The sequence below is a fragment of the Tachypleus tridentatus genome, chromosome 1 (genome assembly GCF_004210375.1).
Source record: "Tachypleus tridentatus isolate NWPU-2018 chromosome 1, ASM421037v1, whole genome shotgun sequence".
Taxonomy (NCBI): Eukaryota; Metazoa; Arthropoda; class Merostomata; order Xiphosura; family Limulidae; genus Tachypleus; species Tachypleus tridentatus.
This window is the reverse complement of record NC_134825.1, coordinates 166,144,078-166,158,924: the sequence shown is the minus strand read 5'-3', so window position 1 is coordinate 166,158,924 and position 14,847 is coordinate 166,144,078. Positions and strand designations below refer to the sequence as shown.

General features: G+C 36.2%; 1 long non-coding RNA gene across 4 annotated transcripts in view; it reads left to right on the top strand.

Annotated features, from left to right (window-relative positions):
- LOC143229785 (uncharacterized) overlaps positions 1 to 14,847 on the top strand; it is an 86,025-nt gene that overhangs the window by 11,269 nt on the left and 59,909 nt on the right. For 2 of the 4 annotated variants that reach the window (XR_013016077.1, XR_013016076.1), the window contains exon 3: positions 135 to 593. This is a non-coding gene — a long non-coding RNA (uncharacterized LOC143229785). Of the gene's footprint in view, positions 1 to 134; positions 6,453 to 14,847 lie in introns of those variants that run through there. The other 2 variants (XR_013016074.1, XR_013016075.1) reach the window with 1 other exon arrangement.

Here is a 14,847-nt window from a genome sequence, read left to right as displayed (position 1 = left end):
TTATTTAATAAGCAAGATCGTAAAATCACTCTGACGTGTTTTCCTGATTGTATTTTTATATGTACGTGCAAGATGTACAGTAGTGTACTAATGACTACAGTTAGAAATACAACATTCGACTCTTGTATTTTTAGGTTATCGTGTCTGTAAGGACCATCAAGTGATGTGTAATAACATACACTGTCAGAACACAGCAGAATCGTAGTCTACATGTCTCAGAGTTGGCGAACTTTCGCAATTCCTGTTCCATAACTGCAAAAACGCTTTCCGCACTTTGAGGCCTCTGTGAAAGTGACGTCCAAATCCCTGTCGGACAAGAGTAACAGAACAACTAGGTCCAAGACATAAACACTTCCAACGAGGTTGTTTGTCAACGTAGAAACCCAAAACGGGGAAGGGGAGCTGTGATTAGGAGCTCGTGAAATCCTGTGTGCTGGGGAGAGATACCACGTAAACTTTCGGACTGGAAACGTTCGTTTCTAGGTTTTCTGATACGTCTCTAGAAGATCCTGTCTTTGCTATGTAGGAATTTATTGGTTATTCTAATCGGACCACCTGAGCATGATATTTACTAGCCTCTCGCTAGTAGAGCGGTAAGTCTACAACACTAAAATAATGGGTTCGATTCTCCTCGGTGGGCTCGGCAGACAGCCCAATGTGGCTTTGCTCTAAGAAAACACATACATGATATTTACTAGGAAGGATTTATATTAATGCCTTCTCTGAAATGAAAATAATTTGACATTCATGCATTTAACAAAATCTTTGCAGAAAAGTTTAACTGTTTGTTTTTATCAAATGAAGATATGGAGTGCAGGAAGGAAAAGGAAGCCTTCATACCTCTCTTTCTAGTAGCTCAGCAGTAAATCGGAAGGCTTGTAACGCTAAAAAATGGGTTTCAATACCTGTGGTGGGCACAGCACACATAGCTCACGGTGTAGATTTCTGCTTAACATTAAACAGATAAAACGTAAGGAGAAAATATAACAGGCTATCCAGTCTTCATTAAAATTGCTTGTTTGGTTCTGAAGATAATTAATAATCTCATATATTTTGCCATTTGTTAAACTTTAAAAACAACAAAACAAACAAAGGAGAACAGAAAAATTCATATTAAAAACAAATCTAAACGAAATGCAGATAAAATATAATTTCAGGAAACTTTCTACGTTAATACTGTTTACACTAGAGATGGAAAGTTAGATGAAACACACGTTAGCTACACGAGTTGAAATGACATAATTTATGGTTAATACTTTATTCTGCCAAGGTGGTTTCCCAGAATTCAAGTGTGCCGTGAAATATTAAAATACAAGTATATAGTGTAAATGAAACACGTGTGAAACTAGTCTTAACGAAAACAGTTGGTACAAGCATTAATTGGAATGGAACATGTAGAACATGCTACCTTTGTTTTGTTACAATGCTCGTCACTCTACCGTATCCAGAATTATCATGTAAAAAAAAAAAAGATACGGGTGACACAGGTGACAAAATATATGCAAATCATATTCATTCGTCTTTTCTTGCTCAATTGAAAAAAAAAAGTCCAACAAAGATTTTCCATCCTGGGGCTTATATGTACAGTCCTTCCGAATGGAAGACTTGGCATGACATGTTTGAGCAGTCCTAACTGATTTGTCTGTTTGTTTTTTTGGATTTCTCGCAAACCTGCACGAGTGCTATCTGCGCTAGCCGCCCCTAATATAGCAGTGTAAGACTAGAGAGAAGGCAGGTAGTAATCACCACCCACCGCCAACGTTTGGGCTACTCTTTTACCAATGAATAGTAGGATTGACCGTCACATTATAACATTCCACGATTGAAAGGACGAGCATGTTTGGTGTGACGGGGATTCGAACTCACGACCTTCAGATTATGAGTCTTGCGCACTAACCATCTGGCTGGGCCAGACCCCTTCTGAATGAATTGCCTGGCGTAGCCTGTGTGAACAGTCTTTCTGAATGAATTGCCTGGCGTAGCCTGTGTGCACAGTCTTTCTGAATGAATTGCCTGGCGTAGCCTGTGTGAACAGTCTTTCTGAATGAAAGGCCTGGCATGGCCTGCATGAACAGTCTTTCTGAATGAAAGGCCTGGCATGGCCTGCATGAACAGTCTTTCTGAATGAAAGGCCTGGTATAATGCTAGACCAGCAACTTGCGTGTCACTGAATCTGCACACCCATTCAGCTGTTATAATGTCATGGTTTGCGGTGGGTGGTGTTTACTAGCTGCCTTCTCTCCTATCTCTCACTTTTAAATTAGATATGAACCTCGTGTAGCATTATGCGAAAATCCAAAAACAAGTAAATAAATATATCTTTCTGGGTAATTTTGGAAGTACGTGATTGTGATGGCTGTTAAAATAAAAATAAAAAAGTCCCTTCAATGACTAAGACATGTCTGATTATTCTGAAAACCAAAAACAAGTTCATCTGATAAAATGAAACGTCTTTATAGAGGATTGAAAATCAAAATTTCTAAACCTTAAAATATATCCATCGTGACTGTCAATAAGAACCATCTTCAAATGTATCTAGTTCTAAAGATAAATCATTTAAGAATGGTTTAAATTAATAATTCAAACGTAACACATGGAATACTTAAACGAAAAAGACGTACAGGTTTAGTGATGGCGGTAGAATAAACCAAAAAGAGCATAAAGGCTTCTTGTCGGAGAAACCATTTGTACATGCAGTTAATGAGTCATTTTATTAACCTTTGTTAAAAATTGTAGTTTCTTCATGCTTTCAAAAAGGTCGAAATTACATCAATTAATGACACGCCACATCTATAAAGTGGAGTTTACAGTCAATTTTATGACTATTTTATATCTTAAATTCAAAATTACATCAGTTAATAAGACGCCACATCTATGGAGCGGAGTTTACAGTCAGGTTCTCTGACTATTTTATATCTTAAATTCAAAATTACATCACTTAATAAGACGCCACATCTATGGAGCGGAGTTTACAGTCAGGTTCTCTGACTATTTTATATCTTAAATTCAAAATTACATCAGTTAATAAGACGCCACATCTATGGAGCGGAGCTTACAGTCAGGTTCTCTGACTATTTTATATCTTAAGTTCAAAATTACATCACTTAATAAGACGCCACATCTATGGAGCGGAGTTTACAGTCAGGTTCTCTGACTATTTTATATCTTAAATTCAAAATTACATCAGTTAATAAGACGCCACATCTATGGAGCGGAGTTTACAGTCAGGTTCTCTGACTATTTTATATCTTAAGTTCAAAATTACATCACTTAATAAGACGCCACATCTATGGAGCGGAGTTTACCTTCAGGTTCTCTGACTATTTTACATCTTAAATTCAAAATTACATCAGTTAATAAGACGCCACATCTATGGAGCGGAGTTTACAGTCAGGTTCTCTGACTATTTTATATCTTAAATTCAAAATTACATCAGTTAATAAGACGCCACATCTATGGAGCGGAGTTTACAGTCAGGTTCTCTGACTATATACTACGGCCGAAATTTTATTGAGTAATATAACGCTACACATTTGGAGCGGAATCTCCAATCAGATTCTTTGAAATCTTAAAGTCATAACCAAGAACCGGGTTTGTTTAGTTGTACCCTAACATTTTCTGAACTCCCCATTTAGTCTTTATATGGTTGTTATTGCTGGAAGGCCGATGCCCTCTGCCGAACAAACAGAACAAAGAAAATGGCACACACACACGAATTTATTTGAATAGCTTTTTAGATCTGGTAAACCTTATTTGTGGCATGCTATTTGTCCTCCCATGTCATTATTCTACTACTGGAGGGCAAATGTAAAGTTGCCCTGAGTAACTACGTTATGAAAATTAAAGGATTGTATCAGTTGAATAAGAGAAATGTTTCATCATTTTTAAAACGAAATTGGCACATCAAAAGTGAGTTTAGTATTCAACTCTTACAAGTTCGCAAACAGGTTTTTTTTACAAACATAGCATGATTAGTCTATTACCACTTCCACCACTGAGGTACACGAAGTCGTAGCGCAAGTTTTATTTGAGAGATCAATAGTCGACGAATAAGAGTTAACATCGATTTTTCTAGTTACGGTATTATTTCGATTTACTAGAATGTCTAACAACTTTACTAGAATGTCTAACATCCATCAAATGCGCAATATAATTTCATTTCAGTTTTGTCAATTAGTCTTCAGCGATGTACTCTTTGAAAAATAAAATAAAATATATGAAATTAAAGAAATTGGTCATTTCAATAAATGTTATTTTAGCGGTATTCAGCTAGAGAAATTACAAATAATGTAGTAATCTATACACAGGAACACAGTCCAAGATGGTATTGTAGGAAGACGCTTTAAAGATCTGTTCCTACATACCAAGCTACCCAAGATCAAACTAGGTGTGGCGTGTGCATACAAGTGCTACATTTGAAGAGATGTTGCACCCTGTTTTCACGTCCACGTTAAAAGGGCCTTGATAAGGCATGTACGTGTTAACACCAGAAGGGAATATCTAATAATGGCTATATGACTGCAACATTAGAAAAGGCTTTATTGTGTATATACACATGTTTGTTTGTTTTGAATTTCGCGCAAAGATACTCGAGGGCTATCTGCGCTAGCCGTCCCTAATTTAGCAGTGTAAGAATAGAGGGAAGGCAGCTAGTCATCACCACCCACCGCCAACTCTTGGGCTACTCTTTTACCAAAGAATAGTAGAATTGATCGTCACATTATAACGCCCCCACGACTGAGAGGGCATGTTCGGTGCGACGTGGATTCGAATTTGCGACCCTCAGATTACGAGTCGAACGCCTTAACCCACTTGGCCGTGGCGGGCCACACATATACATATTAGGTGCCTTATGATGTAGAATTAGAGGATATGATACTATATTATATAATGAATAAACACTAAAATGTTTTGACAGTATAAAACACGAAGTAAAAGTATTAATGATGTAAACAGAATCACACTAACATGTTTTTTCTACTGTACAAGTGGTATTCACATCTGTAGATCAAGGCACAGTAACACGAACTATCCACTAAAACCAAATCTTCAATTTTTAATTTTTTTTTAGAAACTGTTTGCATTTGGTAAGGTAAAGTAAATCTTTATATGAAAAGAACAAATTCTGTTTGTTCACTGTGGAAGAGAGTTATAAAATGGCATATGTAAGTGCAAGATATAGTAAACAATATAGAAGCTGATGATGAACATGTTTGATGACTAGTAAGCTTGTAGTTGATGATATAAACGTTGAAGAGATTAAGAATACAGAATGAGGCTCAAGGTACAAAAACACGTGGTATTCACATCTATAGTTCAACGCACAGTAAGGCAAACTATTCACTAATTCCAAGACAAAGACAGGAAGTAATCTCTTGTATACAAGTTACAGACTGAATCAAATGTTCCTGAACAAAGTCACAATACATTTCAACAACACAAATGACGCCACTCGTGATGCTTGTGTTGTTGTTGTTCATTTGTTAAGAAAACTTCGTGTAGCTCAACCAAGTTGATACATAAGATGGCAATTAAATCACTTACAAACGTACAATAAAACTATGAAGTGGTTTCACTAATGTACACCAAATCAGATATCGGAATTACAATCCTGTAGTATCAGATAAGTCTCCACTGGGTTATGGAAAAGTGCGGTGAGAAATCGTCGTTCTCTTAGTGCAGATGGATTATAGAAAGCCTACTAAAGAAGTGGTTGCTTTGGACATGACGACCTTATTATAGAGTATTTTGCAACTGAAACTATGTTGCAGATCTATTGTCACGACACAGTCGTCAAATAGAGCATAACCGAAAGAAACGATATGGACTGTAACGGAGTGGCGGCGCCCGTTTTAATATAATGTTCTCACCTCCAATACTTCATTTGTCATTCCAAAAGTCGAACGCATGTGATAAAAAAAGGTGCAAGCTGGCAAACATGTGACGTCACATAATGGCAGAATATCAACTCTCCCTCTCAGCGGGACACAAACTCATCTCTCGACCATCTGTTTCCATCAGAGTTATAAAACGAACACAACAATCATTAAATTGTAAGCCAACAACATCAGATCGGATGTATCGCCAAATACACTCTCTGACAACAAACAACCAGACGACAAAGTAGCATGCATGTCAATACCACTGAATACACATCAAAAGAGCAAAGGTATCATGTTAAATACTGGTCTGCAAAACAACTTTATATAGAAAAAAAATATACGCACCGGCAAAAAAATTATATAACTACAATGTTTATATTAAACCGTATTGTCTCTGATTCACTAATTACGTTAGGTAATTATAGTCTACCCTAAAATAAAGTAGACCAACACGTAAATAAATCTAACTAATTATATTATATCATAGAATAAAACAGCCAAGCACATATAACATAGTAATACATAACTAACCTTTTGGTAAACTAACTTGAGACAACCTATTCTAACTAACCTATTAAGAAATAACTGAATACGAACAGACTGATTTGCTAATCCATCGATCACTAACCATCCAATATATTAACAAACAACAATATATTTAAACTTTAAACCCAAGATCTGTGCCAGATTATGAAATAACATGAAAACAAGTGTAGCCGTTATCACCGATTCAACAGAATATAAAAACCCTCGAACACCAAAAGATATGGCAAGCAATGTTAATATATTCCTTCACTGGTTATAAAACCAAATTACAGAAAACTCATTTTCAAATCATTTATAAAGGTAATATTGTAACTAACAATGTTGTTTGTTTGTTTTTAAATAGACCAATCAAAGACACTGTGTGTATTTTGAATACAAACTGTTTCATTATCCTATCTTTTTAAACCACTGCTAGACAACGGCTATATTATCTGTACTCTGCTCACTGAGAGAGAATCGATCCCCAGTTTCTAGCGTTATATATAAATAAAGTTACCGCTGACCTAAACTGAAGCTCTTAACTTCAAACACCACTAATACCACACAATTCTTGCACAGATATAAGCCCATTTAAATTAATGTGAATCATCTAAATTGGCACAACTGAATTTTTTGTCATGTTTTTTTTAATGACGTGTCGAAATCCTCTAATATCTAATTCAGATAAGGGCCTTTAATAATTGTCTTTCAAAATATAAAGTTCCCTTTCAACGCCCTCAAAGAAATAAACTTGAGTGTTGCTTGCTTTGGTTGAGTGAGTCGCTCCATCTACGATTGTTTGTTTATTTTGTTTGTTTTCGAATTTCGCACAAAGCTACTCAAGGGCTATTTGCACTAGCCGTCCCTAATTTAGCAGTGTAAGACTAGAAAAAAAGGCAGCTAGTCATCACCACCCACCGCCAACTCTTGGACTACTCTTTTACCAACGAATATTGGGATTGACCGTCACATTGTAACGCCCCCACGGCTGAAAAAGCGAGCATGTTTTGGTGCGACTGGGATTCGAACCCGCGACGCTGGAATTACGAGTCGAACGCCTTAACATACTTGGCCATGCCGGGCCGTATCTGTGTTTGAATATAGAGTTTGAAAGTGGACGCAAGTCTTTTTTCCCCCCCCCCCTTCTTCTTATATTCTTTGTGAAGAGTCGTAGACCAGTTTTATCTCCTGCTAGTCCTGGCTTCTATTTTATACCTAACAGTAAAAAGGGGAAACCTGAGCACACCGTGTCCAACAAATTGACGATCAGAGGTCCATCTTCAGTCGCGACAGTGCGTGTATTTTGTTTGTTATTAACACATCCGACTCTCTGCAGAGTCCACCGAGGAGAATCGAACCCCTAATTTCAGCGTTGTAAATCCGAAGACTTATCGTTGTGTTGCGATAGCAGTTACGCGTGGTTTTAAACATATTTTCATTAACATTTTCTAAGATAGTGTTTTGAATAATATCGATTTTTTAATATTTTGTTACGCATTTCAGGTATTGTTAACTTAATGCAAAGATACAAACTGGACTATCTACTTTTGGAAATCTAACCACGTACTCTAACATTGGAAGAACGTATAGTTGTCACTGACCCATTGAGGAAGGGGGTGGGAGAAAGCACACGTTTTCGTGCTAATGTGAGGAACACATATGAACAGACTTAACGTCATGAATGATTTGAAGAAGCCAAATGACAAAAATGCATCATAATAAGACGTACGTCGTTATAAACATGAATTATAAGTCACTGAGTCTAAAGTAATTATAGCTATAAGTTCAATGTTTATAAACCATAACCCTCTTCTTCCCGGTTGTTGAACAGTAAGTCTGAAGGCTTATAATACTAAATATATAGTTTAGATGCCTGCAGTTGGCGAGACACAAAAAGCCCATCGTGAAGCTTCGTGTTTAAAAACAGACAAGCAAAATAATTGCCCTGTTCATTTACCCAACAAAATCTCTCGTGAATGTTTTGTTTCTGATATTTACTTATGAACTTTTGGCTCCAAATTCTTTGTCAATTTGAGAAATTCATTAGCGATTAAAGGAGATAATGAGATCACCTTCACCACAGTGGTTCTGTTTTGCACACCAGAGGGCTACGCTAGTCTATCTTGGAGTGTGATTTCGGAATCCATTGTTACCCCTAAATGCTTTGTGAGTTTTTTTTAACTTTCTCGCATAATCCCAAACCTACCTACTTCACTTTCTCGGAAAAAAATATGCGAAAACACACTCCAGTCATAAGTCTACTCTTGCCAGTATTACGCTGTCGAATGTTTGGAAATTATATATGTGCTAAATGTGTCGCAGGTGGCTCTAATGCTTGCAAGTGCGGTGACTTATTACCCCCCCCTCCCGATAGTACAGCGGTAAGTCTACGGGTTTACAACGCTAAAATAAGGGGTTCGATTCCTCTCGATGGGATCAGCTCGATGTGGCTTTGCTATAAGTGAATACACACACACACGGTGACTTATCACAGCTTGACATTCGTAAACCGTACTTACAAAGTTTCGATTAACATTTTACAGCTAATACTTTTATAATACAATAAACTAGCCTGATGTAGAAAACAGCATATATGTAACAATAAATACCACACATGTGTAATTTATACAGGGCAAAATTAAATCTACACATGCACAGCACACGTATAAACAGAGTTCACATAATACGTGAAAAAAAACCTTTATTATTCTTGTACAAAAATACATAAATATATGCATGTATGTTACCCACATAAGAACCTGAGCGATCATGTACCATTAAACGTACTTGCGCGCGCACTTACTAATATACCCTCATGCGCGTGCATATACCATTATAGGCACCTACGCGTCCACGTATCATTATATTCACTTGTTCACGCATGTACAACTAAACGCACATGATTATAGTGAAGGTTATTATATAGCAATCAGTTTAATTAGGTGGTTGTAGTCGAATCTGGAGGGACGGTTGTATAGACGATAAAATTAATTAAGTGGTTGTAGTCGAGTCTGGAGGGATGGTTGTACAGACATAAGATTAATAAAGTGGTTGTAGTCGAGTCTGGAGGGATGGTTTTATAGACGATAAAATTAATTAAGTGGTTGCAGTCGAGTCAGGAGGTATGGTTGTATAGACCATAAGATTAATAAAGTAGTTGTAGTCGAGTCAGGAGGTATGGTTGTATAGACGATAAGATTAATAAAGTAGTTGTAGTCGAGTCAGGAGGTATGGTTGTACAGACGATAAGGTTAATAAAGTAGTTGTAGTCGAGTCAGGAGGTATGGTTGTACAGACGATAAGATTAATAAAGTGGTTGTAGTCGAGTCAGGAGGTATGGTTGTACAGACGATAAGATTAACAAAGTGGTTGTAGTCGAGTCTGGAGGGATGGTTGTATAGACGATAAAATTAATTAAGTGGTTGTAGCCAAACCAGGAGGTATGGTTGTACAGACGATAAGATTAATAAAGTGGTTGTAGTCGAGTCAGGAGGTATGGTTGTATAGACGATAATATTAATAAAGTGGTTGTAGTCGAGTCAGGAGGTATGGTTGTATAGACGATAAGATTAATAAAGTGGTTGTAGCCGAACCAGGAGGTATGGTTGTACAGACGATAAGATTAATAAAGTGGTTGTAGCCGAACCAGGAGGTATGGTTGTATAGACGATAAGATTAATAAAGTGGTTGTAGTCGAGTCAGGAGGTATGGTTGTATAGACGTTAAGATTAATAAAGTGGTTGTAGTCGAGTCAGGAGGTATGGTTGTATAGACGATAAGATTAATAAAGTGGTTGTAGTCGAGTCAGGAGGTATGGTTGTACAGACGATAAGATTAATAAAGTGGTTGTAGTCGAGTCAGGAGGTATGGTTGTATAGACGATAAGATTAATAAAGTAGTTGTAGTCGAGTCAGGAGGTATGGTTGTACAGACGATAAGGTTAATAAAGTAGTTGTAGTCGAGTCAGGAGGTATGGTTGTACAGACGATAAGATTAATAAAGTGGTTGTAGCCGAACCAGGAGGTATGGTTGTACAGACGATAAGATTAATAAAGTAGTTGTAGTCGAGTCAGGAGGTATGGTTGTATAGACGATAAGATTAATAAAGTGGTTGTAGTCGAGTCAGGAGGTATGGTTGTACAGACGATAAGATTAATAAAGTGGTTGTAGTCGAGTCAGGAGGTATGGTTGTATAGACGATAAGATTAATAAAGTAGTTGTAGTCGAGTCAAGAAGTATGGTTGTACAGACGATAAGATTAATAAAGTGGTTGTAGTCGAGTCAGGAGGTATGGTTGTACAGACGATAAGATTAATAAAGTGGTTGTAGTCGAGTCAAGAGGTATGGTTGTACAGACGATAAGATTAATAAAGTAGTTGTAGTCGAGTCAGGAGGTATGGTTGTACAGACGATAAGATTAATAAAGTGGTTGTAGTCGAGTCATGAGGTATGGTTGTATAGACGATAAGATTAATAAAGTAGTTGTAGTCGAGTCAGGAGGTATGGTTGTATAGACGATAAGATTAATAAAGTAGTTGTAGTCGAGTCAGGAGGTATGGTTGTACAGACGATAAGGTTAATAAAGTAGTTGTAGTCGAGTCAGGAGGTATGGTTGTACAGACGATAAGATTAACAAAGTGGTTGTAGTCGAGTCTGGAGGGATGGTTGTATAGACGATAAAATTAATTAAGTGGTTGTAGCCGAACCAGGAGGTATGGTTGTACAGACGATAAGATTAATAAAGTGGTTGTAGTCGAGTCAGGAGGTATGGTTGTATAGACGATAAGATTAATAAAGTAGTTGTAGTCGAGTCAGGAGGTATGGTTGTATAGACGATAAGATTAATAAAGTGGTTGTAGTCGAGTCAGGAGGTATGGTTGTATAGACGATAATATTAATAAAGTGGTTGTAGTCGAGTCAGGAGGTATGGTTGTATAGACGATAAGATTAATAAAGTGGTTGTAGTCGAGTCAGGAGGTATGGTTGTACAGACGATAAGATTAATAAAGTAGTTGTAGTCGAGTCAGGAGGTATGGTTGTATAGACGATAAGATTAATAAAGTGGTTGTAGTCGAGTCAGGAGGTATGGTTGTATAGACGATAAGATTAATAAAGTGGTTGTAGTCGAGTCAGGAGGTATGGTTGTACAGACGATAAGATTAATAAAGTGGTTGTAGTCGAGTCTGGAGGGATGGTTGTATAGACGATAAAATTAATTAAGTGGTTGTAGCCGAACCAGGAGGTATGGTTGTACAGACGATAAGATTAATAAAGTGGTTGTAGTCGAGTCAGGAGGTATGGTTGTATAGACGATAAGATTAATAAAGTGGTTGTAGTCGAGTCAGGAGGTATGGTTGTATAGACGATAAGATTAATAAAGTGGTTGTAGTCGAGTCAGGAGGTATGGTTGTACAGACGATAAGATTAATAAAGTGGTTGTAGTCGAGTCAGGAGGTATGGTTGTATAGACGATAAGATTAATAAAGTGGTTGTAGTCGAGTCAGGAGGTATGGTTGTACAGACGATAATATTAATAAAGTGGTTGTAGTCGAGTCAGGAGGTATGGTTGTACGGACGATAAGATTAATAAAGTGGTTGTAGTCGAGTCAGGAAGTATGGTTGTATAGACGATAAGATTAATAAAGTGGTTGTAGTCGAGTCAGGAGGTATGGTTGTATAGACGATAAGATTAATAAAGTGGTTGTAGTCGAGTCAGGAGGTATGGTTGTATAGACGATAAGATTAATAAAGTGGTTGTAGTCGAGTCAGGAGGTATGGTTGTATAGACGATAAGATTAATAAAGTAGTTGTAGTCGAGTCAGGAGGTATGGTTGTATAGACGATAAGATTAATAAAGTGGTTGTAGTCGAGTCAGGAGGTATGGTTGTACAGACGATAAGATTAATAAAGTGGTTGTAGTCGAGTCAGGAGGTATGGTTGTACAGACGATAAGATTAATAAAGTGGTTGTAGTCGAGTCAGGAGGTATGGTTGTATAGACGATAAGATTAATAAAGTGGTTGTAGTCGAGTCAGGAGGTATGGTTGTATAGACGATAATATTAATAAAGTGGTTGTAGTCGAGTCAGGAGGTATGGTTGTACAAACGATAAGATTAATAAAGTGGTTGTAGTCGAGTCAGGAAGTATGGTTGTATAGACGATAAGATTAATAAAGTGGTTGTAGTCGAGTCAGGAGGTATGGTTGTACACACGATAAGATTAATAAAGTGGTTGTAGTCGAGTCAGGAGGTATGGTTGTACACACTATAAGATTAATAAAGTGGTTGTAGTCGAGTCAGGAGGTATGGTTGTACAGACGATAAGATTAATAAAGTTGTTGTAGTCGAGTCAGGAGGTATGGTTGTATAGACGATAAGATTAATAAAGTAGTTGTAGTCGAGTCAGGAGGTATGGTTGTATAGACGATAATATTAATAATGTGGTTGTAGTCGAGTCAGGAGGTATGGTTGTATAGACAATAATTTTAGCAAGATTGTTGTGGTTAAGCTGAGATAGATGGTTTTGTAGACTACCATATTAACATGCAAGGCCACCTACTCTGAAAATCACATGACGATGTTTAAAGTTGTTCGTACTATCTTTATAACTGATCGTAGATTCTTATCGGATCTGTATTCGTGCTATTATTTTAATAATCTAACCGGTTTTCTTTATTTACTTTCCTTCTTTAGCATTTCAAATTCAAGTTCCAAGTTACGATATTTCGGTGCAGCTCAAAACCAAGTTTGCAGGCGCCACTGATTGAAGGGGAAGTCGTTTTTGGAACAAATAAAAAGTTTTGAACTGATACCGGTATTATTCTACTTCCTTTTTCCTTTAATGTTAAACCCGTTGTAAAGAAGAGTCTGATACGTAGAACCAAGTAGTGTTATCGGTAATATGGGACAGAAATATGGGGGCGTCACAATGTGACGGTCAATCCTACTGGTCGTTGGTAAAAGAGTAGACCAAGAGTTGGCGGTGAGTGGTGATGACTAGCTGCCTTCCCTCTAGTCTTACACTGCTAAATTAGGGACGGCTAGCGCAGATAGCCCTCGTGTAGCTTTGCGCGAAATCAAAACAAATAAAACAAAACTAGCGCGTGAAAACTCTTGTGTATAATAACCTAGATTAAGGTTTAGAATCTTCCTGATACTTGGGTGTTAGAAAATAATAAAAATTACTATAAGCACTAGCACGATGTAGAACTTCATAACATTAGTAATAAGTCTATCTCCAGTTTGGTCCCTGATGTTGTAGAGTCCAGAAAGGGATCTTTATGTTATTGTGATAGAGTTACGATTATTTTGTGAAGATTATTTGCGTGATTCGCCAAACTTATGCTAAGGGATCTTTGTAGAAAAACCGTTTTTGGCGGGAAAAACGCCTTCAGTAGATTTTTGTTGCTGTTTAGCTTTTTGATTTCATTAAGTAAGGAAATGTTTGAACCCACTCTTGACTTCAGTATTTTTTTTTTTTTTTTTGCTGTATTTAAACACGTTGAAAACAATATAAATATTAATGCATAGAACTGGTAATATTTCATGCAAATAAAATAAATCTATAATAAATACAGTATAAAAATAGAATGCTGATGTTAAGATCAATTATAATTGATATAACTATTTAAGTTATTAAAGAGACCGTAAGAAATACGAAACTAGTGTTGATAATTATTTGATGTTTATAAACTTATTTGAAACCTGATACTTTAGTTATCACTAAATATGGATAACAGAAAAAGAAATACCATTGAATAATATAATTCATATATTAAATCTAGAGAACTACATAAATGTAGTGGTATAACAACAGTATTAAAATAAACCAAGTTTAACGTATTTCAAACACACCTCAGATTTTTTGAAATTATATTTTAAAATACAAAATGTATCTTACAAATATAAGTTGAAAAGATGTTTGAATTATGAAACTGTAAGAAAAGGTGGTATTGAAAACGTAGTTAGTTATATTATAAAATGGAATTTGACAAATATTGTTTTTATTGTCTACATGCTGATTTAGAATCCATAAACAGCAAAAGTATATAAATGAAAATAAGATATCTTACAAATAATTTGGATGAAGTGAAAAATATTTAAAAGAAACAAAACAGAGGTGTATTAGTAGAAAATCTGAATAATTTTTAAACAGATTAAAATAACTAAAATACAAATTAAAACAAATCGCGGAAGTGAATGTTTGATATTAAAATCACTGATCATAAATATCTTTAATTCGACAGATTATAGAAGGAAGTTGAGTACCATTTACAAAAATTAATAAAAGGAGTTAGGATGAAGAACACAATCATAAGGCTTATAGAAACATGATTAAATATTGATACGAAAATTAAATTAAATTATTAGAGTGATAACTTTTCAAAATGGTAATCTTAAGAACATTGGTAAACCATTGATGAGACGTGCAGTTGATGTAA